This window comes from Symsagittifera roscoffensis, chromosome 8 (genome assembly GCF_963678635.1).
Source record: "Symsagittifera roscoffensis chromosome 8, txSymRosc1.1, whole genome shotgun sequence".
Lineage (NCBI taxonomy): Eukaryota > Metazoa > Xenacoelomorpha > Acoela > Convolutidae > Symsagittifera > Symsagittifera roscoffensis.
Window position 1 is genome coordinate 29,366,313 of NC_087069.1, and position 25,085 is coordinate 29,391,397.

At 40.9% G+C, this 25,085-nt stretch overlaps 1 protein-coding gene across 2 annotated transcripts in view; it reads left to right on the forward strand.

Annotated features, from left to right (window-relative positions):
• The window catches only part of LOC134853027 (uncharacterized), a 61,755-nt gene that overhangs the window by 22,561 nt on the left and 14,109 nt on the right, over positions 1-25,085 (forward strand). The window contains exon 1 of one of the 2 annotated variants that reach the window (XM_063868941.1): positions 22,506-22,512. The exons of the other annotated variant lie outside the window; for it this stretch is intronic. The gene's annotated coding sequence lies outside the window, so the exon portion shown is untranslated. Of the gene's footprint in view, positions 1-22,505; positions 22,513-25,085 lie in introns of those variants that run through there. 2 annotated transcript variants of the gene reach the window in all.

A 25,085-nucleotide genomic window follows, 5' to 3' on the forward strand; every position in this document is an offset into this window, starting at 1 on the left:
GACAGTAATCAGACAAGGGATGAGTAACGTGACACCACTCATGGGGAGCTCGAGAATCCCAGAGAGGAGAGTACGGAAGATGCCAGCGAAGAAAGTGTCTCGCATAATGGACGTGCAAAAGAATAATCAATTGAAATATAATTTCACGGGAGTTCCGGAGACAGATCCGAGGGCCTGCTTCAATCGAGCTACCTGGAGCCCGGCTGTGAACCTGCAGCAACCACCACTCGGGACATGTCACCTGATATTGGGAGACAGCTTAGTCAGAGTACTGTCGAATCTGAGGACCTCGTGGGTCACCACGGTGATGGCCTTTGGAGGAGCGACGATTGCCCAATTATATCGAATGGTGGAACTGATGAATCCAGGAAAGATTCCCAATGTGATGATCTTAGTTGGGACGAATGACATCTCCAGAGGTTCAGACGAGCAGGAAGCACTGTGGGAGTCAATGATGGTGTGTTTGTTCACTACTCTCTGGCAGAAGTTCAGTTGCGCGGTACTGACCGTTTGCACGGTGCCAATGAACGCAAGAAGCCTAACAGCATCAGGAAGAAGGCACAACGAGGGAGTCATGAGATGGAACAACATCTTGAGAAACCTAGCAAATCGAAATGCCGGAAGAATGATCCTCATGGACATTGAACATGAATTGAGAGCCATGGATCAAGCCAGACTGACCACGGATGGCATTCACTTCGACAGCATCGAAGGACAGGCTTGGTTGAATCGAGTCTTCCAAGAACGGTTGGATGAGCTGGAAGCAGAACTCTTTGACACAGGAGTGCTGAAGGAAGAGGGAACGGTGAGTGATACGGTGATCACCACCTTTGTGCCTCCTAATCTGGAAACACGATTGGGTACGGTCCCAGCCGTCATAAATTACCGGCAACAAAGCTCCAGTGAACCAGGTCGAAGAACAGACGTGCAGGATCGGTTGGGAGAAGCACCGATGAGGAGGCCAATTCATCCTAGGAGAAGGATAGGACCTGTCAGCCAACCAATCGAAGAAGTCGCAGGCACATCTAGATCGGATACTAGATCGGAGACGACGAGTACCAGCCGAGAGGAGAGACCGAGCAGAGGTTCATTGTTGTGGTCTCGATCCATACCGTCTCCCTGGCATATATGAAAGACGAACTGATGAAGCTGGACCTACAAAGAATAAGCTTCATTGAAGATGCAAGGAGGATGCTGAATGGAGCGACGCTATCCGTCAGCAGATTATACTCAATAACCGGCGTAGACTGGTTGATAGCCGCTAGCAAAAATTTCAGCTCCACGACGGCCTTGAGATTTGCCGATTTGGAGGGACTGCCCTCCAACAACACAATGGGACCTGTGAATGCAAGACCGTTGCAAGATGTGAGATTGAACCATGATGAGAGGAATCGTGAAGAAAGACCAGGAAGATTCCTGACGGCGAGAGCGCCGATTGGACAACACGTGAAGATATTTAGGCAACTGACGACACCACCTGGTCATGTGAAGGAGAGAGTGTACCCAAAACTAGTGAACCAAGATGGTGATGCCCAGAGATATGGCGGATTGACAGCAATAAAGAAAGATGAGACCATCTTCGCCGCCTACGACAAAGCAGAGATGAGAAAGGCCAAAATCATGGTAGTAGCGAATTCAGAGTTCGTGTACACCTCTAAGTCTTTGTTTTGGCCGGACGTCATAATGCTGGCCGCAGTTGACCTAGACCTATTGCAATCAGTGTCATTGGCTATAGGGGTGCAAAGGCAGACAGAAATGAACCCGATAACGATTGTGTTTGCTGGCATCAATGACCATCTACACAGTAGAGGTTTTCTGAGCAGGCTCAGAGATCCTGCAACAGCAGAAAACGCAGTATGGCCAGCGATAAAAGACATCCTGGAGTCGATGGGTGAAGTGGTGGATGCGACGAAGGAGGGATAATTCAATAAAGTGACGTTGAGAGTAGTATTTGCGTTGTCTCCGGGATATGCACATCTCCCGGATGGACTGAAATTTGTGTATGCAATGGTAGCCTTACTTTCGGAAGGGAAATATGATGTGATCATATCAGCCCCGAATCGCATGATAGAAATGGAGAACCTGAGGCCACTTAAGGCTGAACTGCCTGCAGTATGGTCAGATATCTCAAACGCGATGAGAGGATTCAAGGACCACGCGCTACACATGTTAGTGTTGGACGAAGTGCTGGGGTTGGAACTGTCCAACTTCAGTCGGCAACTCAAACTGAAACCAGGAATAGATGACGACCATCGAGTGATCACGGCAATGTCCAACGACTTGTGGTTCCGAGCAATGGAAGTGGCGAGTGAAGACACGAGAAGAAAGAATTCACTGGAGACGAGAGCTCATCTGGAGGCGATGGTGCTGAGAACCAAGCCGGAAGTAAACCAGTGGCTACACCTGAATCCTAGAGTAGCGGCATTGGGTGCAGATGCTTTTCAGCAAGGCCCCGTAATGATCACGAAGATACATGCCTAATTGTTGAAGGAGGTGAACCTGGCGGAAAATGCCGGAGAAAAGACCGCTGAGTTCGTGAACATAATGTGTCAGATTACTCTGGAAACCTTCTGGACTCAGGAAGTGATTGGACAGGAGGGATTTGAAAGGACAGACAGCATGCTAGAAGGGTTGGGAGCCGGATGGACCGCGTCCTTCTTGGCAAAAGTTTACCCGAAAGTCTCGCACTATTTGATAAAAGAATTCCTCCAAGCAGTAGTGAAAGTATCGATAGTGGAATTAATAGCCTTGTTCGTGACATTCGGAGCGGAGAGTTTCGTGAAAGGACCGGCGATACTGCTTACGGATGGAATACAGAACCTGCGACTAGATGGACTTCTGACATTGATCGCAATAACCCACGGAAACTTGGGAGGACTAATGAAACTGGCACGTTGTCCAGAGCAGATGAAAGAGAGAGTGAGGAACCTGGATATGAAGAAATCCACGGACTCGTGGAACAAAATAAGAGACCTGAGACACACTCTTATCCAATATCTCTTGCAGCAAAATCGCTTTGGAACCGGAGAAGACGAAACAATTGATAGAGAGGAAGATGTTAGACGACATGTTGGAGGCATGCCGCTATTAACAGATCTGAGCTTGGCTATGAGGACCGATCCCTTGGCGCTGATCAGAGGAGTCACGGAGTTCGTGACAGTGATCTATGGACCAGCAGTCACCTTTGCGTTCCCTGACGTTAAAGTGGAAGCATATAGGAGGTCGGTGCTGCACCTGAACCTCATATCGGCAGTGGACGGTAGTACACTGAACTGGTGTGAGCAGCACACACTGCGGGAGCTCATGAGCGAAGATCTGTTGTTTGCGAAAATATCGGAGCCGGAGATGACAGTCATCAATTTTGACGATCACTTCTGTGACCGCATGGGAGAAGTAGAAAGAGGACACATCGAGGTGTTTCCAAAGCTTTGGAATCTGAGGCCCTATGACAAAACGAATGGTGAAATGACCAGAGTGCCTCGTCTCACAGCAGCCTATCACAAAGTGAGAGAAGAGACGAAGGACTGGGGCGATTACAAGAAGCTACCGGAGGCAATCCCTGAATTCCCTCTGATAAGAAGGATGCTGCTCGGAGCAGTCTCCGTAGTACAAACTCCTAGATTGAGAGCATTCGAAACCAATGAAAGGAGAGTAGGGAATTTCTCGGTGACGATGGATCCATACTTTGTGGGGAGAAATGCCTCCGTGTTACAGTACACACGATTTGCGTACACGGATCAAGCGACGAGAAGGCGAATAAGCAACGTCGCTACTCCCAAGCCTGGAAGATTTGATGAGGAATGGAAGGGACTAGACTTAGCTCCGATGAGAATGAGAGGCAGGACTGAATTGCCTGAAGCCTCATTAATCCTGACCAGTGTGAGAAAGGAGATGAAAGTTGGAGGAATATTGCAAACGAGAACCTTCCTAGCACCCTTCGGCTGCGAAGAAATCAAAGTGGTCCATGGAGAAGAGGAAGATAAATCGGCCGGTACATTGCTCATACCGAGATTCCAGGAAGAAGCCGACAATGACGAACAAGGACCATCGAGCTCGAATAAGGATAAATCAGAAGGAGATGACGGACAGGATGGAAGCCGTCAGACGGAAGAACCCATGCAACAAGATCAAGCTGGTGGGGAAGACGACAGGGCATCGACAGGAGGAACATCCAGCCTGGATTTCAATATCTTCAGTGATCTTGAGAATAATGCAGACACGTTGGAAACGACTGAGCCAGCGGATGAAGGCATCTCGACAATGGAACCTCTGGAACCTTTGAGGAAATGAAACGGAATTTGCCGGAGAGCAGCTCTCCTGGCAATTCAAGAAATAACGACCAGAGAATCCTCATGGAATCACCTCGGAGGAGAAGAATAGAGGCCTCAGCCAGAGTACCTTTCTTGGGAACGCTGCCCGAAGAAGAATGGGAAGTACATCACCGAGACCACGAGAGTAGGACGGGATGTAAGCTGGACAGAGTGGCGTTCATGGAAGAAGTCTGGACTGTGATTCAGAGCTATGGGACCCAGTCCATTCTCAAAACAGGTCTCAATCAACCCTTAATGAGAGAAGTACTTGACAAGCTTGATGAGTGTGAAGGGAGACTGAGTGAGTTATTGATCGACTCAGCCACTGATGAGAGTGAAGCGAATTCTCCCATCAAGATGACACCGCAGGACGATGAAGGAGAAGTGGTGTATCTGTCAAGAACCAGGAGAGGGACGATGCGATCGAAAATGGTGATTGATAAAATCAATGCGATGAAAATGAAGTTAGGCAGCAGAGTGATGCCGAGGAGAGTTGGAAAGACGAAGGTGGATTCAGAAATATCGATGAAGGCTGGTAACACAGCAAAAAGGAAGCGAGTCGAGGAGGTCATGGATTTGGGGCAAGGTGATTATCAATTGTCTGGCACAGATAGAATATTAACCGATATAGCGATGGTGCCACCCATTCTCATGGCGGGGATAAAGTCAACCGGTTATAAATCCAAAAGGAGTGACCGCACTCTGACTGGAGCAACGTTAGAAATGGAAATACTCAGCCAATGTGGAGAGAGCAAAATGAAAGACTTCAAGCCATCTCCCATGAATCATGGAAAGGGAAGTGTCACAGGACAACTAACACCAGTGGAATACAACCGGCTAACCGTGTCGGAGACAGTGTCGATAGATGAACCCACCGGTGGATACATGGAGATGTTGGAATGCCGAAACTCGGCTAGAGGGTATGTAATGGCCCTGGAAGAGGAAAAAGCCATAGAGGGTTATCTGGAAATGATGTTGCAAGGCACCACCCTCAAGCAGAAGGCGTATGGAACCTTGGCGTCGTCTGACGTAGAGTCGGAGACGATCGAGCAGTTAGTGAGCCTTCCATGGAAAGCAGTAGTATTGAGGTATTTCGAAGAAGAAATGAGGACTACGCCAAGAATACATGCTCTCGTGGCAGTACCTTACGTAAGGACAGAATTACAACTCAGGTTCGCCTGGTGCATGATGGGACTGACTCGCGAAGAATATGACTCAGAGGAAAGAAAAAGGTCAAAAGAAGAAAAGGTGTTCCTTATGACGAATCTGAGGGATCTGATAGTCCAGGAGGGAGCAGCAGTAGCGTGTGCGAAGCGGAGAGATGCTCTCTGTTTCATTCGATTCCTGATAGAACAGATTTCAGTACCTGCATTAAACACTTGTGTTAAAATGTTGAGGGAAGGCGATGAGCGAACGAAAGCCTTGTTCTTGCTAGCACTGCTGGACCTGCAGCAAAGTAAACCGATGAGGGTGAACATGAAAGAACCTGAAGAATTGGAACCCATGAAAAAGATAGACGAGATCAGGGGAGATTCTCAAACAAGGAGTTGAGACTCACTAAAGAATCTATGGGAGCATTGCCGAAATCCAGTGAATACTGTGGACCGATCAAGAAGAAGTCATATAGCTACGTATCTGGGATCATAGGGATAGCGTACAACCCTTTCCTGAGTGAAGACATACGTGACTGCTTCTTTGATTATGAGCAGGCGGTGTTACTAAGATTCTGGACGTCCAGAATTGTAACGATCAAGAGCGTTAACAATCCACAGGCCAAATTGGGACTGGTCTTGGAAGAAGAGGTAACTGCACCTTCAGTACCAAAATCCGACAAGAGAGTGGAGTTTGGGTTGGGATTCTCAGATGAATTACTGAGAACGAGCTTGATGGCAGTGTGGGAATTGATGAGGCCATCATGGTGTCCTAGTCCCAACGCTGACTCAATATTACGGGCGACACAAGACGTACAGAGGGAACTGAATGCCGACTGTAACCTGCGTGACCTCAACATCATATATAATGTGATGATAACAGCCTCTAAGAACAACGGAGAAGATAAAGTGGAGTTGCCTGGCTGGGGACCAGAAGACTGGGTCAAACCTGGTAGCTGTCTGGCGGAAGTCTGTGGACTAGAGGGTCACGTTTGTGGAAGTCTAGACTGTGTGAAAACCCTGGAGAAACAACACAAGCAATTGACAGTATTGTTTGGAAATGTAGTGATGAAAGCAAGAACGGAAGCGGAACTGATAGCAGATTGCCATGGAGGAACCGATGTGAATCTAGTGACAGCACTAGGATTCTACAGCATGTTTGGTTCTTTAGAGTCACTATTGAATCTAGAACAGAAACATGAGATGGTCACAGCCATCAGCGTAGAAGTATTCCCAGGAGTTCTGCAGACTGAGCAGAAGTATATAGGAAAATGGAGGGAAGCAATTGAAACAGAGATGAACATCAGACACAGCGAAACTTATTGTAGACCATCAGGAGCACGATATTTGGTGGGTTCAACGTTGGCTCCAATGTGCAAGAGCAGGTATCCTGTACATTTCGTAGCTGTGGACGTGAAGAGTACAAGAACGATTGTGGATCAAGCCTTCTCAGTGCCGAAGTGTGTGAGATTGGCGAGAATGTCTGAAAAATCTTACGAGTTACTATGTAAGATGTTCTCAGCAGTCCCAGAGAGAACCAAAGAAGAATTGGAGTCAATACTAGGGAAGAAGTTCATGGGATATGTGAGCGGGAACTTCAGTGACTTTGAGAAACAGAAAGAGAGAGGATCGACTGTCACAGATTACAATGCAGTAGATGAGAATGATGAAATCCACCGAGTGATGATGGAAGTGGAACCATTGCTGGAAGCCTCGGGAAAACGTAATTGGAGGAGCATCATGTTGACGCATGATGAGTTTCCTTGCCACTGCTTGCTGCAGACCTGGTGGTATCCCAAGCGTAGTAATCTGATGTTGATCTGGGACTCTGGAGAGCTGCTCTCCATGGGTTTACCAGATTCATCACAGCCCGTAACGATAGTGATAGTGGGAGTTATGATGGCGATACGATGGCTGGAAGCTCATGTGAGAGAAAATAATAGACAGGAGGCACCGACGAGAGAACAATTGCGGAAGTTAGATTGTCTAAAAGATTTAGATCTTTTTGAGACAATGTGCAAAGTTCTAAACATTCCGATGGAAGTGAAGAAGATATGGGTGAGAAATCGATTAATGCCATGGTTCAGAGCCAACATGACTGCATGGTTGTACGAGTATGCGAAAAAGCATATGTCGAAGCACGGCAGGGTGTACAGTGAATATCAGCTGGACATTGGGGCAGGAGCTTTCAAGCGAGCTCTCGTGACTCATCGGAATGCAGTGACCACCGCTGTGAAGAAAATTTCCAGGACGAGTGAGCGTAGTGGAAATGAGAAGGCAGAGATGCTGAAAGAAGATCTGGAGAGAAACGTGACGTTGTGTCTCCACAACAGCTTCTGCAGGAACAGAGAATCCAACGTGGATCCCCTACCTTGTTGTAAACAAAGGGTGGAAGAACAGAAGTGTTAGAGGACGGCCTCCAGCAGCGTCAGGATTGCTAACGATGTGTTACAAGATACGGAGACTGAGAGTGCAGAGTCAGTGTCACAGTAGGAAGACATGGAACATTGACGGATGGCCGAAGGACAAGATGAAAGAAGAATTTAGAAGTTTTAGAACTTCTAAACGACGAAAAAAGAAGAGAACAAAGGAGTGGTGAAGAAAAGTTAAAACTCAGAATTGTTTTATGTGTGTGAAAAACTCAAGTGAGAAACCAAGCAACCAAGTTGTAATTGAAAACTGAAACATTTAGTTGAGTTTTGAAGTTGTTGCATTTATAAATTTGCATTTTGATTTTAGTTGAAGTGGCTTTAGAGACACTCACTTATTATTTATTTGGAAAGGCTTAAGTGAAGGAGTATATTTAAATATTCCAGCCTGCATGACTGTTTTTAATCAGCTAGGAGAACTGATCACTTTGTGGTGACATGGAAGGCTTGAGTAATCTCTCGAAGAGGGAGATTGTTTCATTGTTCTTTCTAACCACAAAGTTTCTTAGTTTTAATATTCAGGACAATAAACAAGCAAGATTTCCGAAGGGAAGGAGCATAGTAGGATAATTTTAGCTTGTTGGTTGGCAGGACTGTCCTGCAAGCCAATACCTTTTAAATCTAAGAGAAAAAGTTTCAATCGGGACATTGACATTGGAAGTCAGAAAATATATTTTATCTTAGGTCATATCCTCAATGTGCAGATTAATGAGAGAATTTGAAGGCTATAGTGATGTAGTATGATGCCATTTATATTCTGCAGTGAGTCGATGTGACGTGGATAAAAGTAATTTCGTGCATTTTGTAAATTCTGTTCGATGACACTGTAACCATTTTACGAACATTGCGTGATTCAATGAGGACATTGACCGGACTGTCCGGGGAGTATGTGACATTCGACCAGAATATGAAAAATGCAATCTCTGCAGAATTCGGAATTTTAGCAGTAAGCCTTCCGGATTGGTGGTTTTTAGTAACTAAAGGCGTTATTGGAACGTTTAGCCAAAAGGTGAGGGCTGGAATATTCTAGTATTTTAAAATTTCAAAAATTCGAATGATGACGTCACATTTCTGAGAAATGCTGAAACGGCCATTTTAACGAAAATTGAGAGAAAAAACAGAACAACAACATTAGTTGCGCTAACGAGAACAACTTCATCGAAATTGAAGAAATCGAAATTGAAGAAGACGACAACGAATTGCAGAGAACGTTCCGGGTTGCAACTATTGTGCTGCTACAATAGTTGCAAGGCCGTTGCGAGCAACGGTGAAGGGTGGAGACCAGCCTTCCGTGTTATCGTGAAATCGAAGTTAAGGAGCTTGATTCACCGGATTCAAAAATTCGGAAGGGTCTCGGGACTGAAACTTTTAACCTGTTATATAAACTTTTAGCATCCTGTCATGTCCTGACTTGAATTTAATTGATATTTGGATTAGTTTTGACAAGGATGAGGTGCTAAGAGTTGGGGGAAAGGGTTGATCCATCTTCGATGGAGATGATGATTTTTATCTACTGAACAAAAATAATAGTAATATAATAAGTAGTAGCCCTGTTTTTAGGAATGACCTCGTGGTCTGGGGATACTGAAACCCAGCAATGAGCTCACTATTTTTGCATGTAATTCAGTTAATTTGAGCGTTCTGGTCGAAGCCGGAGAACAGTAACGTTTTTGTCGACCCGATGTTGGAAAAGACCACCGAAAAGTACTGGCTTGGTAGAGACGGTGAAAAACATGCAAAGCTCTGTTTAGACGCTGGCCAGTCGTCTTAAGACTTAGTTTTGTTATCCGTCGATATGTATCTTCCGGGCGAATGTTACACCCAATGGTTGAACGTCATCCCGTGCAAAAGTTTAAGGTTAAAACTGTCGAACCAACAACTCAGAATTGCAATAGGACTTCGATTAGGATCAAAAATATGCGAATGGCATAAATGCGTGTGCGGAAAGGACGTTCCCGAGGATGGTTGGCATGGTCTTTCTTGCCTCAAAAGTCAAAAGTGCAGGGAGATTCTCTAGGCATTCAAACCTGAATGCCCTTATAAAGCAGAGTCTATCATCTACTCACATTCCGTCTTTTTTAGAACCACGACACCTCTACAGGACCGATCAGAAGCGACCAGACGGATTGACGCTCGTTGCATGGGCTAATGGTAAGCAGCTCTTGTGAGATGTAACGGAAGTAGACTCCTCAGCTCCTTATAGGATTAATGCCGGGTCTGTTTGTAACCCTGGTACGGCTGCCGCTGAAGCGTAAGAGCAAAAAATTGACAAGTATAAAGATCTTGTAAATGATGGATATCTTTTTCAACCGATAGCTTTTGAAATTCAGGGCGCGGCCGGCCCCAGCACAGAAGTTTTTTGAGCAAGCTTTGTAAGAACCTAAGCATATGCACTGAGGAACCCAGAGCAGGCAGCTTTTTAAAACAGAGAATCTCCAACAGAGAATCTGGCAATACAGATTATCTGGCAATACAGATTGCGAACGCCGCTTGCGTACTCGAGACAATAAATGACAAAATAACTTTCGACGAAATTTTTTACTTGTAACACTTGTATATTATATTATCTCGTGTCGAGTTGCTTATTGTTATTGAAGAAACGTAACCCGTATCGATTTTAATTGAAAAGGACTTAAACACTTGTCATCTTCTTATATCATTATCACTTCCATATCTAAAAAATTCCAAGGATTTTGACTCGAATACATGATGAAGGGACTCATGACTGTAACCTCGGTTACTATGATACTTTTGACCTTCTGATTACCATTAAAGACGGTGGAAAGAAAGGCGGCAAACATTAAAATTGGCGCAACATTGAAGTTATTACGCCTAATTCGCAGTATTTAGAAGGCCAGAAAGTTAGCTGCGATGTAACAGCAGCTTCCTGCGTTGTTTCTTACCAGGCAAATCTAACAGACGAAGTGTTAACAGTAGATTTCGAATCTTTTTTAAATGAAAAGGTTGCAGAATTGCAAAACTGGGCCAATATGGGAGTGTACACGGGTGGTGAAGACAAAGGACAGCATTATGTGTACTCAGATGAGTTTGTACTGATAAAAATGGCCAGAAAAAAGCACGACTTGTTGCTAAAGAATTTGAAGATTTTGAGTTGTCTCGGCCTGAAAAACAGTCGCCTACCTGTACTCGTGAAAGTATCAGGATTATGTTGCTTTGTTGAAGCATCAAAAAGTGGCAGTTAAAATTGTTGGGTATAGAAAGCGCCTTTCTCCGCTTCACGGACCGTGTTCTTGCGACCGCCAAGAAGTAAAGACCTTGCTGTTATGACGTTTAAACAAGATTGCTTATGGCTTACAAGATGCGTCCTTAAAATGGTATGAAAAATTGCAGAAATGCGTTCTACAAACCGGCTGCAAAAATTCAGTGCTCGACCGGTCGTTATTTTTATTTTTCGAAGGAAACCTTCTTTCCGGATTGCTTGGAGTTCATGTAGACGAATTTTTATAGGCAGGAACGGCGAGTTTTAAAGGCAGAGTTGTTGAGGTCTATCCTCGGAATTGAAAGTTGGGAGCAAGGAATTCAATACCAAGACCAAATACCAATACCGAACTGTATCATCAGTACCAATGCCAACACCAATACCAAACCCAGTCAATACTTTGTTACAATACCAAAAAAATTTTGCAAAAGTTTTGAAAACTCGTGTTAGCAAAAATCACAAAACGTTTAAAACACGAAACATTTTGGGTAGATCTCAATCGAATCCCCTTGAAAAATTAATTTTACAATGATTTTTGTGATCTGAGACAATTCTTATTTGTCATTTGTCTTTTACTGTCAATAGCTTAACGTCAATTTGCAATAATTATTCACCTTATGCGCTGTCTTTGCTGAACAAAGTGATAAAACATGCTAAATATGAGCATATTGACATAAGATTTCCGACAACCATGAAACTTGAGACTCTGCAAGACGTTTGCTTCACAGACGCTTCGTTTGGCAACGTAAAAAACGGAGGATGTCGAGGGGGTTACATCATATGTGTTGCCAATAATTCGGGAGTTTGCGCTTCTCTTAGTTGGTCATCAAAGCGTATCCGACGGCTTGTCAAGTCTACACTGGCTGCTGAAACATTGGCACCAATAGACGGCCTAGACACAGCAATTTTTATTCGCCAAATACTGACAGAACTCCTCTACCAACGTATTGATTATAGAATTCCAATATTGTGATTTATTGACAACAACCACCTGTCAGTAGCGTTGAAGTCTAAAAAAGACGTTACGGAGAAGTGTTTGCGTTTAGAAATAAATCTTGAAAATATTGTGAAGGAAAACGTAAGTGTTGTGGGTGTCCACAAAGAATCAACTCGCAGATATATTGACTAGTGTTTCAGTGAGCCTTTTGCAAGAAGTTTGTGCTATATTACTCCTCAGATCAGTCCTGCCTTCCATTCTGTAGATCTTGTGCTTTGAAATGTGTTTACACGTTTTCTCTACGTTTTAACGGTCTTTTTATGAATAATATTAGTTCGGAGCCGTTGTGAAAAGTCAGTATGTGGCATTTTCAGCAATTAGTAATCTATTCATTCGATTGGCCAATCACGGCTATGCTAGAATCAGTTTCGTGGAGCGCTGACGCTTCATTTGATGTGCTTTACGCTCTATCGCGATAACGCTGTATTGCGATATCGTTAAAATATTTAAAATGAACGGTAGATTGAAGAGATTTTTGCTGAAAAGTAAATTGCAAACGTTTTCCCAACTATGTGCATCGTCAGGATTTTTACAATGAACTAATCTAAAAAACAATAAAGCATCAATTTACAAATGTTATTTTCAATAATTCAAATACATGGTTCTAAACCATCATGTGAAAAAACTAGCCAATCACAGTTGACTTCTAAATTACTATCTATCTATCTATCTATCTATCTATCTATCTATCTATCTATCTATCTATCTCTATCGATTATTTAATTGGCGTTTCACGTGACACATGTTTAAGAAGTCCCTATGTTGACGTGTTAAAGAAGTCCCTATTTTTGCATGTTTAAGTTTTTTCAACGTTTTTTTTTGCATATTTAACGAAAATATTTTTGCAAGTTTAAGCTATACCGTAGGTTAAAATGCTTAAGAAATTTCATTTGGCTCATGTTTAAGTCTGTTGGTCTCTTAAAAGGCCGAAAAATTGCAAGATTTGAAAATTTTTATATATACATACGTTCTATACATTCCTATATAGTGGGGCGCTGTTAAGTACATTTAGGGGTTGCAAATCTGGCGTTCAAGTATGACTGCTCAAATCCTTATTTTGTTCGAGATATGGCGCTTTTATGATTTTTTTAATTTTTTCAAAAAACCTAGAATGAAAAAACCCAACCAAACTTGAATTTTGAACACTATAGTGAGGTGCTGTCAGGGTACATTCAGGGGTTGCAAGTCTGGCGTCCAAGTATGACTGCTCAAACCTTTTTGGTTTTCGAGAAACTGCGTTTTTTATGATTTTTTCTTTTTTTTTCAAAAAAACTTAGATATAAAAAAAAAATTAACCGAACTTTAATTACTCAACCATATAGTGGGGTGTTGTCAGGGTATATTCAGAAGATACAAATCTGAACTACATTTATGACAGCTCAAATTCTTTTGGTTTTGGAGAAACTGCGTTTTTGTGATTTTTCCATTTTTTTAAAAATCTTAGATATAAAAAAATTAACCGAACATCAATTTCTCAAGCCTATAGTGGGGTGCTGTCAGGGTGAAATCAGAGGTGGCAAAGTTGGAGACCTGGTATGACTGCTCAAATCCTTTTGGTTTTCGAGAAACTGCGTTTTTTATGATTTTTTCATTTTTTTTTTTCAAAAAAACCTAAACGTAAAAAAAGTTAAGCGAACTTCATTTTCTGAACCCTATAGTTGGATGATGTCAGGGTACATTCAGGCGTTGCAAATCTGGAGTCCGAGTTTAACTGCTCAAGTCCTTTTGGTTTTCGAGATATGGCGTTTTTTTATGATTTCATGTTTTTTCTCCAAAAATTTAGATATAAAAAAACTTAGATGTAAAAAAAGTTAACCTAACTTCAATTTCTCAACCTTATAGTGAGGTGCTGTCAGGGTACATTCAGGGGTTGCAAATCTGGAGTCCACTTTTGACCGCTCAAATCCTTTTATTTTTCTAGATCTTTGGTTTGTCTGTTTTCTGAAGACTTGGTTTTGTAGCACCGGAGGTGCGATTGACTCGCTAGTTAAGATTAAAATACTTTTAACCTCTAAAACTAATTGAACGTTTTAAAATTAATTTGTCTGGAAGTTTCGAGTCTTAATTTTGTTTTAGTGTGTGTATTCTTCATTTCGAAATAAAAAATCAGTCCCGTAGAAGCCAGATTAAGGTCACCGGTGGGCGCGCTATGCGCGCGTCGACGGTTCGCGGCAAAAACCGGCTCTAAATTTCCTATAGAGTCCTACCCTTTGGTGGCAAGCTCACAACACGTTGGCGCGGCTGCGGTGATCACTATTCTGCAGCTTGAGTTTATGCTGGTTGAACAGTAAACAATCAATCCATAAATTCGCTGACTCAAATTTCAACCAATCAGAATTCAAAAAGATAAATTTTGGAACTTTTTGGGAGCTATGACTATCAGAACCTATGGGAATTCACTTGATTTAGACATGTGCGTTTTACCAAAAATATTTTGGGACTAAATTCTCAGTGTTAACTCCCTGCTCCTAAACTCATCGCGCGTGTTCAAGCGCGGTTTCTCTTTCCTGATATGTATTGCCTCTATTGTTAACTATTTTGTTTGGTTGTTTGACCTATATTTTCCCAACTAAGATCTGCGCTATTTCCCTCAAGTTGGCATTGCTGAAGGTGGAGGCCTACCGGTGAGTCTGCTTTCTTATGCTCCTCAATTCTAGTGGTCAAATAAGAACGGTAGATTGTTGATCTTGTTTTCTTGTTGTATTCTTGTTAAATCGATATGTTTTTTTTTGTGTGTATGTTTGTAGTACTGAAGCATATCAGCTGGTGGGTTTTAGTACAGTCTTTTATCTTCATTCGTTTTATCAACAACGACAATAGTTGCTGAATCAAATATGGTAACTCTGGCATCGATGGTTGTCACCAATCTCACTTTTCTGACCTAATGGTCGATCTGCCTTTCGCCCATTTTTTAAAGCTTCTTTAAGTTTGAAAGGTCAATTAAAGTGGGCCTTTCCGTCATGCGACGGTACGTACACAGGTTGGATAGGGCCGTACCAACACTATATAAATACATCGACAAAATTTTATGAATATATCAAGTCAATTTAAATGCATCAAGAGAATTGTCAATTAAAATCTACCCTCCTTGATTACAGCACAGACAGAATTGTCTATGTTGGATGTAAATTTAAGTTTTCTGCACCCCCTAAGGCAGAGGATTGCACTCCTCAGAAGTGCAAAACTTGTTATTGTTCTTATATTGTGTATTGCGTTCGAGTATGATTCGTTCCGTTTTTCGCTTAGTTTCTCTGCCTGTTTCTGGATGGTTATTGTAGAGCCCAGAGCTGCACCTCCGGTACACGCAAAAATTAGTGGAACAAAGCTAATGTGTTCCACATCTAGAATTCTTTGTTGGTATTTTAAAGTTTTGACACTCTCATGATATTTGTAGGCGTCAGATATAATTTTAGGGCAAGTTTTAGCATGAGGTTTGAAAATTTTTACATCAAAAAAGGTCGGCTGAATCGGCTTCCCCATAGTCCATTTGCCTCGATGTCAAGTCGAGCGTCATCTTCAATAGTGGTTGTTTTGGTTGTGGAAGCTTTCGCCTTCCAACGATTGAAGTTTCGGCTCTATTTCAACATCATGGCATACTTTGTCCAGGAGTGTCGCAAAGTTATCGCGAATTTCATTATGTTTTAGGTGAGTTTTAGTATATCCACCTTTGGGACAGTGTAAAGAGTGGGTCAGTGTGAACGGTTCTCCATATGGGTATGTATATGGGGTGTTTAGTGGTTCCCATCCATATCTCAGATGTAATCCATCTTTAAATTTTGATTTGTTGGGGGGAAAAATTGTATTTTTTAGGGGTAGCACGCTTAGCCAATTCAATGCTCCTTTCTGTGACGCTAGATTTATTGTCAATTTTTTCACTGATTAGCATTTTTCCATAATTTTAGTCTTTTTTTGAGAGTATGATATTCTGCTTCTTAGTTTTGATGTTTCTATTTATCAGAGTTTGTTCCGTTTCAGCTATTTCTGGATCACTGTTTTCTAGCGGATCACAAATGGCTCGTGACGATTCATAGTTTTTGGGAAAAGCCGTGTTACTGAGGAGGTCTAATCCTCCCATTCTTAGTAATAAAGCAAAAAGGTTGCGATCTTCATCGGTTATATAGCTTTTACCAGTATTACTAGGAAGTAGCTGCTGTCTTATGTTTTTCTCAATTTCATCCATTTTCTTAAATGCTTCCGTAGTTGTTGTGGTTAAAGAGCTCAATTTATTTCGAACTCTCTTTGTAAAGCAGTAGTACGCATTTTGTGGTGATGTTTGAGCTATTTTGGAAAGCTTTTCAGTTAGGGTAGCGTTCTTTTCATTTTCTCTTTCCATGTACTTACCGCATGCTGATGGTGTTCCTATAACCGATCCAAGTAATGTTTGTGCCTTCGAATACTTTTATGGCGCTTTCACGACAGTTTTCTTTTACTATGAGTTGACACTTGGAGGCTTCACATTGTATCCGAAAGACTTTCCGTCTAGATTGTCCTGACGGAGACATCTAGGTTGTCCAGTATTCCGCGTAGACTCTTTAGATCACCTGCAGCGCTTCCGTCATCTGCGTACCATTTTTGGGTGACATTTGGTTTTTGCAGGAGCTCAATCAGTGTGATTATCTTAATTCCGTACATAGCCATTGCGAGGGGATCACCTTGCGTTGTGCCTTCGGTAGATGTCAAAACCGTGTTATTGACATATAAATTTGAGGGATGTTTATATGAGTTGGCCAGCGGATGATGTAGTGCCGGACAAAGGATTTCTACATTCTGTAGAGCAAAATTTCTATTGAGCGAGGTGAAGGCGTTTTCTGCATCGATAAGTAGTATGGCGTCCGTTTGCGGTTTCTCAAACTCGTTCCTCAAGCTGTGGATAGCATGTTCGATTCCACACTTCTGGCCTAAGCAGAGTTGGAAATTTTTTCCGAGATTTTTAAGGTCTGATTTTATACATTGGGCGGTTGTTTTGCCAATTATTTTTCTCAGAACCTCTCCTATACCAATGGGCTGTACCCTGAATTTTTGTCCAGAGGTATCAGGCGAAACAAGTTGTACGCCAATAAGTTTTCATGGCGGACAACTTTACTTGCTATTGTGTAGGATAGTTTAGCAATTGTTTTGCAACGCTCAATGGATGTCTGGTTGAAGTGAGTTAATATCCTTCTCCATTCGCATGCATCTAGACCTGAGGGACCGTGACTTCCGTGCGTTTTCAGGGTTGATTTTCGAAATGATTTGGCGTTAATTTGTTTGAAAATAGAGGGGTGGTATGGCATTGTGTCTTCACTTCAGTTATATAGTTAGTGTTCGCTGTTTTGGCTGGGGAGTGTTTTTCGTTCAGGATACTAAGGACTGTTTTTCCTTCAATGAATTCGTTTAGGGGAAGTACTCCTTCTATTTTTTTGTCTGAAAGGCAGCCAATGGCAGGAGATATTTTTTCGATACTCATTACTTTTTTGAATTGTTTAAGCTTCCTCGTTTACTTCGGACTTCTTCTGTTTTGGATGTCTAATTTGGAGAGCTTTCGCTTCAGTGAAAAATTCGCCTAATAGGCCTTGCTTCCATAAAATTTTGGAATTTGATCCGTTCGTTTCTGATTTAGTTTTGGGGAGCAGCAGATGTGGGAAAATCATTGCTGCTTCCATTGCGACGTTAGAATTTGGTCTTTCTTCTTCTAATGACAACAGCTGCTGGTTCAGTAATTCTAAGAACTGGAAAGCGGGCTTGTTCTTGCTTAGAACTATGAAGCGCTGTTTCCAATTAACTACATTCTTGTATATTTCATTCATTTTAATTTCAAGTTCTTGGTCGATAAGTTTTCAGGGGGCTGTAGTGATTGCTGGGGGTGATGGATAAGATTGTGTTGCGTTGGGCAGTGCGTTTTTCAGGTATTGCCGGCGATGTTCCTTTCGAGTTGTGACGGGGCTGTGCTTGTCGGTCTGTTGGTGGAGTTGGGCACTTTTGCAAAGTTCTCGGGGTGCATTGTATGCAGGAGAACCCATCGTAATAAAATTTGCTGCTCTGTAGCCCGCTACATGAGACCTGGATGTATGCTTTGCAAATGACACACCATATTCCTCCTTTTCTGAGGTGGCGTTTGCAAATATGGCAGTTCGTTTGATCGGTCAAACATTGGCAGCGAGGAGGATAACTTTATGGTGAATATTTACAAGTTAGCTGAGCGAGCAATAAACTGAAAATTTTTTTGCCATAAAAAGAAAATTGAATACCATCTTTACAAAACATATTAGCACTAAAATTAACGTTTAGGTTGGGGAAATAATTCGAATTCTTGAGTGGTAAAATCAATTAATAGGGCGAAACAAAAAGTATTTTACAGCACCAAGTTTTCTGTTTATAAAGTGATTATTTGCAGAGAGGATGGTTTTGGGGATAATAAGCACATTTGGGTTGAACTTATGAATTATCAAATCTATTAAAAAACTCCAATCATTAGCAAAGTCTGAAAACGTAGACGAGTTATCCTTAAAGCCGGCTACTATGGTAACACAGTTCAGTTTCTGTGAGGGGTAGCGCGAGACAGCAGCGGCAAGGTCGGCTAGCTTTGTACCTCTGTACGAGTGAATCGTGGCTCCGACATCTTTGGGGCTGCAGTACTTGGTCCTTGAGGTTCCTACTATCAATTTCCTGCTCCACTTGGGTAGCCACTTCGGCCTGTAATTCAACACGGACATTCACTAAACAGGGTACAAAAGAGACAAAACAAGATAAAGAATAGATTGTTAAATGGATTGTAGGGAAATGGAGTTTAAAAACAAATAACGAAAAAGAAATGAAAGCGATTACAACCTGGTTTTTGACGGGTGGAGATTCCGGCGGGGATGTCCGGGTAGAGGGGGTTTATCGCGGTTTGACGAGCTTGTCTCTAAACTACCGTACCGGGCCTTCTTCTTACAAGCGTACCATTAGCGTATCATATCACATGAAACTATTTATTATGTTTATTACAACCATTAGGCTAATGCTAATCATTTGGGCATTTTTGTTATGTTTTCTTGATCTTGGATCATTGTTTAAATTGTAATAATTTCAATTCTGATGATGCACCAAATGTGCGAAAACATTTGAATTGGGTTTTATAATCTCCTTAGTGGCTTCAGTTGGCTGCTTCTTGAAGAATAGCAAAACAATTGTACATACATGGGCGATGACCATGGGAGACTCTCCCTGTGCCCATCAATGATGGGCCGAATCCACATTACTACTACTACTACTACTACTACTACTACTACTACTACTACTACTACTACTACTACGACATGCACCTGCCTATGATCAAAGAGCTACATCAAAGAACTAGATCAAATATCGATAAAGCCAATTTGTTTAATAAATTTTTTCAGTCAGTTTTTAGCCACTCCCTCTATCTAGGCAAGAATAACCCTTCTCATGAATGTAAAATAGCGAATTTCCATTTTACCGCAAAGGAAATCAAAAAAATCTTTGAAAAAAATCACTGTTGATCCAAAATATCAACAAAGCCAAAGAACCTGATAGCCTTAGGAAACATTCTTTTGAAAAAATTAAGCTATTCATCTCTGAATCCCTGTATCCCTGTATGTAATTGTTTAAAAATGTGTTTTTCCGTCAACATGGAAAATAAGCGAAATTGTTCCTATCTTCAAAGAGGGAGTTAAACAACTTGTCTCAAACTACCGAACAATAAATCTGCTAACGGTTATCTCAATGGTGTTAGAAAAACTAATTTTCGATAAAATGTTTTCATCAGTAAAATTCAGCATCTCAAACTCACATCACGGCTTCCGACAAAAACGATCTACTGTTACAAACCTCATTGAGTATCTCCATGAGTTATATACTTACTATAATAACATCGAAACAAATTACCTGGCTTGCCTCTACCTAGATTTCCAAAAGGCATTCGACAAGGTGAATCACGCAATGATAATTGAAAAAATTAGGAGCTTTGGTTTCACAGGACAATGTTCAAATCTACTAAAAATTTATCTAACAGATAGAAAACAAACCGTTCGTATTGGGCAAGCAGTATCCGAGCCATTACCAGTACACAGTGGTGTGCCTCAGGGGCCAATTCTCGGACCTTTGATGTTTATTCTCTATATAACTGACCTACCAGATTGTGCAATGTTATCAAGTTTTGGCTACGCACGCGATTACATATTATTTGCAATGACCCATTAATTTTAAATATCGATGCGAAGAGAATTTGGAATTGGTGTGTAAAAAATTCTATGGCAGTAATTGTGTCAAAAACATAAATTTTCAGTGTGAAAGGAAATGCAAAAGCTGAAGTAAATGGAACTGTTCTTGAAGAAACAGCAGAAATGAAAGATTTTTGTCTTATAATCACTAGCACATTAAGTTGGACTGGAAATGCTACAAATAGATCTGACAAAGCTCTGAAGGATTTTTGCTCTGTGAAAAGAAACATGTCCAAAATAACAACAAAGGCCATGAAATTAAAATCATAGAAATCATATGTTGCACCTATTGTAAGTTATGGCTCATAATTATGGAAACTCTCAAAATATTTGAAAGTGTACAAAAGAAAGCAACATCATGGATATTGAGTCCAACTCAAGAATACAAAGATCGATTGATTTCCCTACATATCCTTTCTCTATCACTTTATCATGAATTACACATTCCACTGCTACTGCACAAAATCCTAACTGGAAAAACTGACCTACAATGGAAAAAATTCATAAGTGTTAAGGAAAAAGGACAAACAAGATATTCGAGCATGAAAAAATACGAAAGAAAACAATTTCGACTGCAAAATCAGAGTCTGACTTTTTCCTGAGAGCCTGCTATATTACGAACGCCTTGAATGAACACCTCAAATTCGATGCCATGGAGCTCGAAAACATTAAAGAACTAATAACGAATGTTTTCTGGAGATTTTTTTGAGAAAAATTCAACGAAAACAATCCATGCTCGTGGAGAATTGACTGCCGAAGCATGAACTGTAAAACCATTAGAAAACTAAATTTTTAAAACTTTTGATTTGACAAAAACTGAAAGGGAGCTAACTCCCTTGGATTTATTTTTCCTAAATTCTTGTTTATTATGATTATTATTATTTGAAAACTTTTTCTTATGACGATCAAATTTATTTCAGATATGAGTTTTGAGTTCGAACAGTTCCAGCGCAAAATTCAAACAAGTGTTGAAGACATGCTGGGCAGAATCGATCGCAGCTATTTGAGATCTATGCAGAGATCTGCTTTTTTGTGCAGTGCGAAATGCTGCGACGATAAAAGTAGCACCGAAAGTGTACAGAGCTGTGTCGACAGATGTCAGGATCCTATTATGAATTCGCAGGTAAGTGTTTGATCATCGCTTAGATTTTAAGCGACTTACCAGGCACGGGATCGTAGGTAGATGGTACCTAAACGGAAGGGCCCCCTTTATAATTTACCTTTTTATTAAAATGTTTTAGAAACTTGTGGAATCTGAAGTACGCGACCTTCAAAACCGCTTGGCACGGTCTGTAGCTCAGTGTCAAGATAAAATCAAAGACAAATATGGATTTTCTGATAAAGTTGATCAAGCTGCTGCCAAACTGGAAATGGAGCAATGTGTTGTGGGAGCAGGAAACGAGCTTTTAAGTAGTCTACCAAGTATTGAAAAACGAATATCTAAAAACTTGCTTTCTTCATAAGAGAATTGAGATTGTTTTCCCAAGTTTTAGACTGAGAACCGAGCGCTATACGTACGACTTATCTATCAGGTCATGCAATTAACCCGTGCGAGAATGAGAACAGGAAATAGGATCTGACGGAAGATTGATCTAATATCCAACCGTATGGATAGAAATGATTACCCTTGCGATAAGCAATATTACTGCAATCGGACACTAGACTTTGTCCCAGAGGACTCACCTCCTGTATCCTGGACTCACTCATATACTTCCTTTTTTGTAAATTATAATTCAATCAACCACCTGGTGCATATGGCGAAGAGTGAACATATGGCGACTGCAAAGGCTTGTTGTTCAAATCCGACCGGAACCAGTTTTTTTTTGCAAAATCGGTGCTTTCGGGTTATCTTTATTCCGTTTAATTTTGCCGGCTGAATTCCCGTAGGACCCACTCTTGACGACAAAACCCGGGAGTTCAATTGCACTCGGAATCTGATTTTTTCTTTGCAAACTGAAAATTTTTGGTCATTTTAGACTTTTTGTCTGTCTGCTTATTTTTGCCCGTAAGTTCCCGCAGAACGACTTTTTTGAAAGTTCGACTTCTTTCTAGCTTTCCGAAAGATCCACGTAAATTTTCTAATGTTCTAAGTTATTTAGTTCGGAATCTTTTTTTCCAATTTTTGATCGCGATATAGGAAGTTCAATTCATTTCATTTCTTGTTAAAAAAGGCGAACTCAACTATTTATAAAAACTTATTAAATAGTTTCATATAACGTAATGCCTGAGACGAGGAATAGATTGGCATCCAAACAGAGTGATTGCTGTACTGTTTGTACCAAACCAAATGGAGAAAACTGGATTCTGTGTGAGAGCTGCCAAAAATGGACTCACGGTGGGTGTGCTGGATACTCGAACGACGAGTACAAATTCTTGGCGAGGGCCAAAAATGTGATGTTTTTCTGTGACACATGCCTTCCATCAGCACAATGCAACTTACTGAAAAACAACATCTCCGCAGAGGTCACCAAGGAAATTGCAGACTTGAAGGCCACAGTGGAGAGTGTTAAGTCTGCTGTGACGGCACTGACACCAACTGCCATAGAACCCGAAGCTAAGTATTCTTCAATTGTGAAAAATAATGCTGAATATTCACTTAGTTAAGGTTCAGCGGTTTGCCTGAAATAAGCGATGCCCCTAAAAAACCAAACCGAAAAGAAGTTTTTGAACACGATGAAAAACAGTTATTTGATGTTGTACATTATCTGTGTTGGAAAAGAAGATATATCCGGTTTCCGTAGGCTTGGCAAATACAATTAACAAAATCCTCGAGCAAGGCAAATTCTTGTTAAGTTCTCAAATACTTATACGGTTGATAAAATTTTAGCACGTGCACCAATGCTTAAAGTTTTCGAACCAACATACAACGATGAGGCCTATCGAGTTTTTGTTTCAAAATCTTTAAACAAAGAAGAGCAAATGAAAGAGCGAACACTTCTGAAAAAAAGAAGAGAGTTATTAGATACAAACCAACATGATCCAAAGAACATTCATATCAAAAATGGAATTTTGTATTTAAATAACCAAGCAGTAGTAATTGATGAGTGACTAGAAAATTCAACTGGTGAACTAAGCATGTTGTGTTATAACATTAGAAGTTTATATAAATCGGATCGAAGGAGAATTTTTTCGAATTTTCTGCTAGTAAATGCTGTTGATATTGTATGTATATCAGAAACATGGCTCACAGGCGATATTGCAGAAGGCGAACTTTTTATACCTCAATATCAATGTTTTTTATCGAATAGAAAAGCAAAATCCGGAACAACAGCACACGGTGGGACTATGATTTGCGTGAAAAATGAAATCAACTCTGAGCAAGTTAAATTGAATCTTGAAGATAATGGTTCAGTAACTGCGTGCCTGATTTGTTTATGTAAAAAGAAAATACTTATTGTTTGCTGTTATTTACCACCCTCAAACAGTACTTACGTTTACACGAACGCTGATATTGAAAACTTGTTTAAATGTTTGCAAAAAATCAAAAATAATTTTGATGAAGTAATAATATACGGGGATTTCAATTTCCCAACAATAAACTGGACGAGTCTTTCATCTGCTGTTGAGCAAGAAAATATTTTTCTTGATATAATTGATCGATATTGTTTGCAACAAAAAATCTCGTTCCAAACTGCTGCAACTGGTATTCTAGATTTGATTTTAGTGGGAAAAAACATACAGATAGTGAATATTGAAGACATTCAAAGGGATAACTATTTTAGCAAACTCTCGAATCATTTCCCGATCAAAGTTAAGTTTAACGTTGAAATATCGTCCTTGTTGCAGCGAAATTGCTGCAAAGATTTGATTTATAGCTACTGTAAAGGCGATTTTGGAAAACTACGAGAAACGTTGAATAAAACGAAATTCGAACCTTTCTGTTGGTCGAATCCTAATAAAGTTCTGGAATTATGGTATAGCTGGCTCAATACCGCAATATCTCAGAATGTACCAAGGAGAACAGCGCACAGAATGTCGCTACCACCGTGGATTACGCAAAAAACATCGCATTACATAAAGTGCCTTAAAACTGCGCGGAAGAATTTTCCAGAATTTCATGACAAGGTCATAGCATTAGCTGATTTAGTCGATACCAGTGCAGAAACTGACAAAGTTGAATACGAACAAGAGCTGGCTGCAGAACGAGCATCGTCAAAATTGTTCAAGTATTTCAAAGCATTTAGGAAGTCAAATCTCCCGCGGAAAATGTTTTACGAGTCTGTCTCGGAGGAGACGGACAAGGGTAAATCAGAACTATTTTCTATCTTCTTCTCTTCCGTGTATACAAAATCGACAAAATTTATTGAAGGGTGTAATGGAAAAGAATGCGTAAAATTGATTACCACTGTAAATTTTTTCGAAAAGGAAGTAATTGAAATTTGCATGAACTTGGACATAAACAAGAGTAAGGGACCCGATGAAATTCCACCAATATTGTATAAAAAATTGTGCATTACTCTTTCTAATTCTCTCTCACAGTTATTCAGAAAAATTTTCCAAACAGCCATTTTTCCAAACGACTGGAAACAAGCAATTTTAAGTCCATTATTTAAAAAAGGCGATAAATGCCATGTTACAAATTACAGACCGGTATCTCTGTTATCAATAGCTTCGAAAATTCTAGAAAGGATTATTTTTAGACGACTATACGATCATTACCTTTCTTTTTTTCGCGCAGCTCAGTTCGGCTTCAGGAAAAGACGATCAACGATTCTACAATTGATAATCTTTTTGCAAAAAGTGTACCAGGGCATTGAAAGTCAACATGATGTTGATA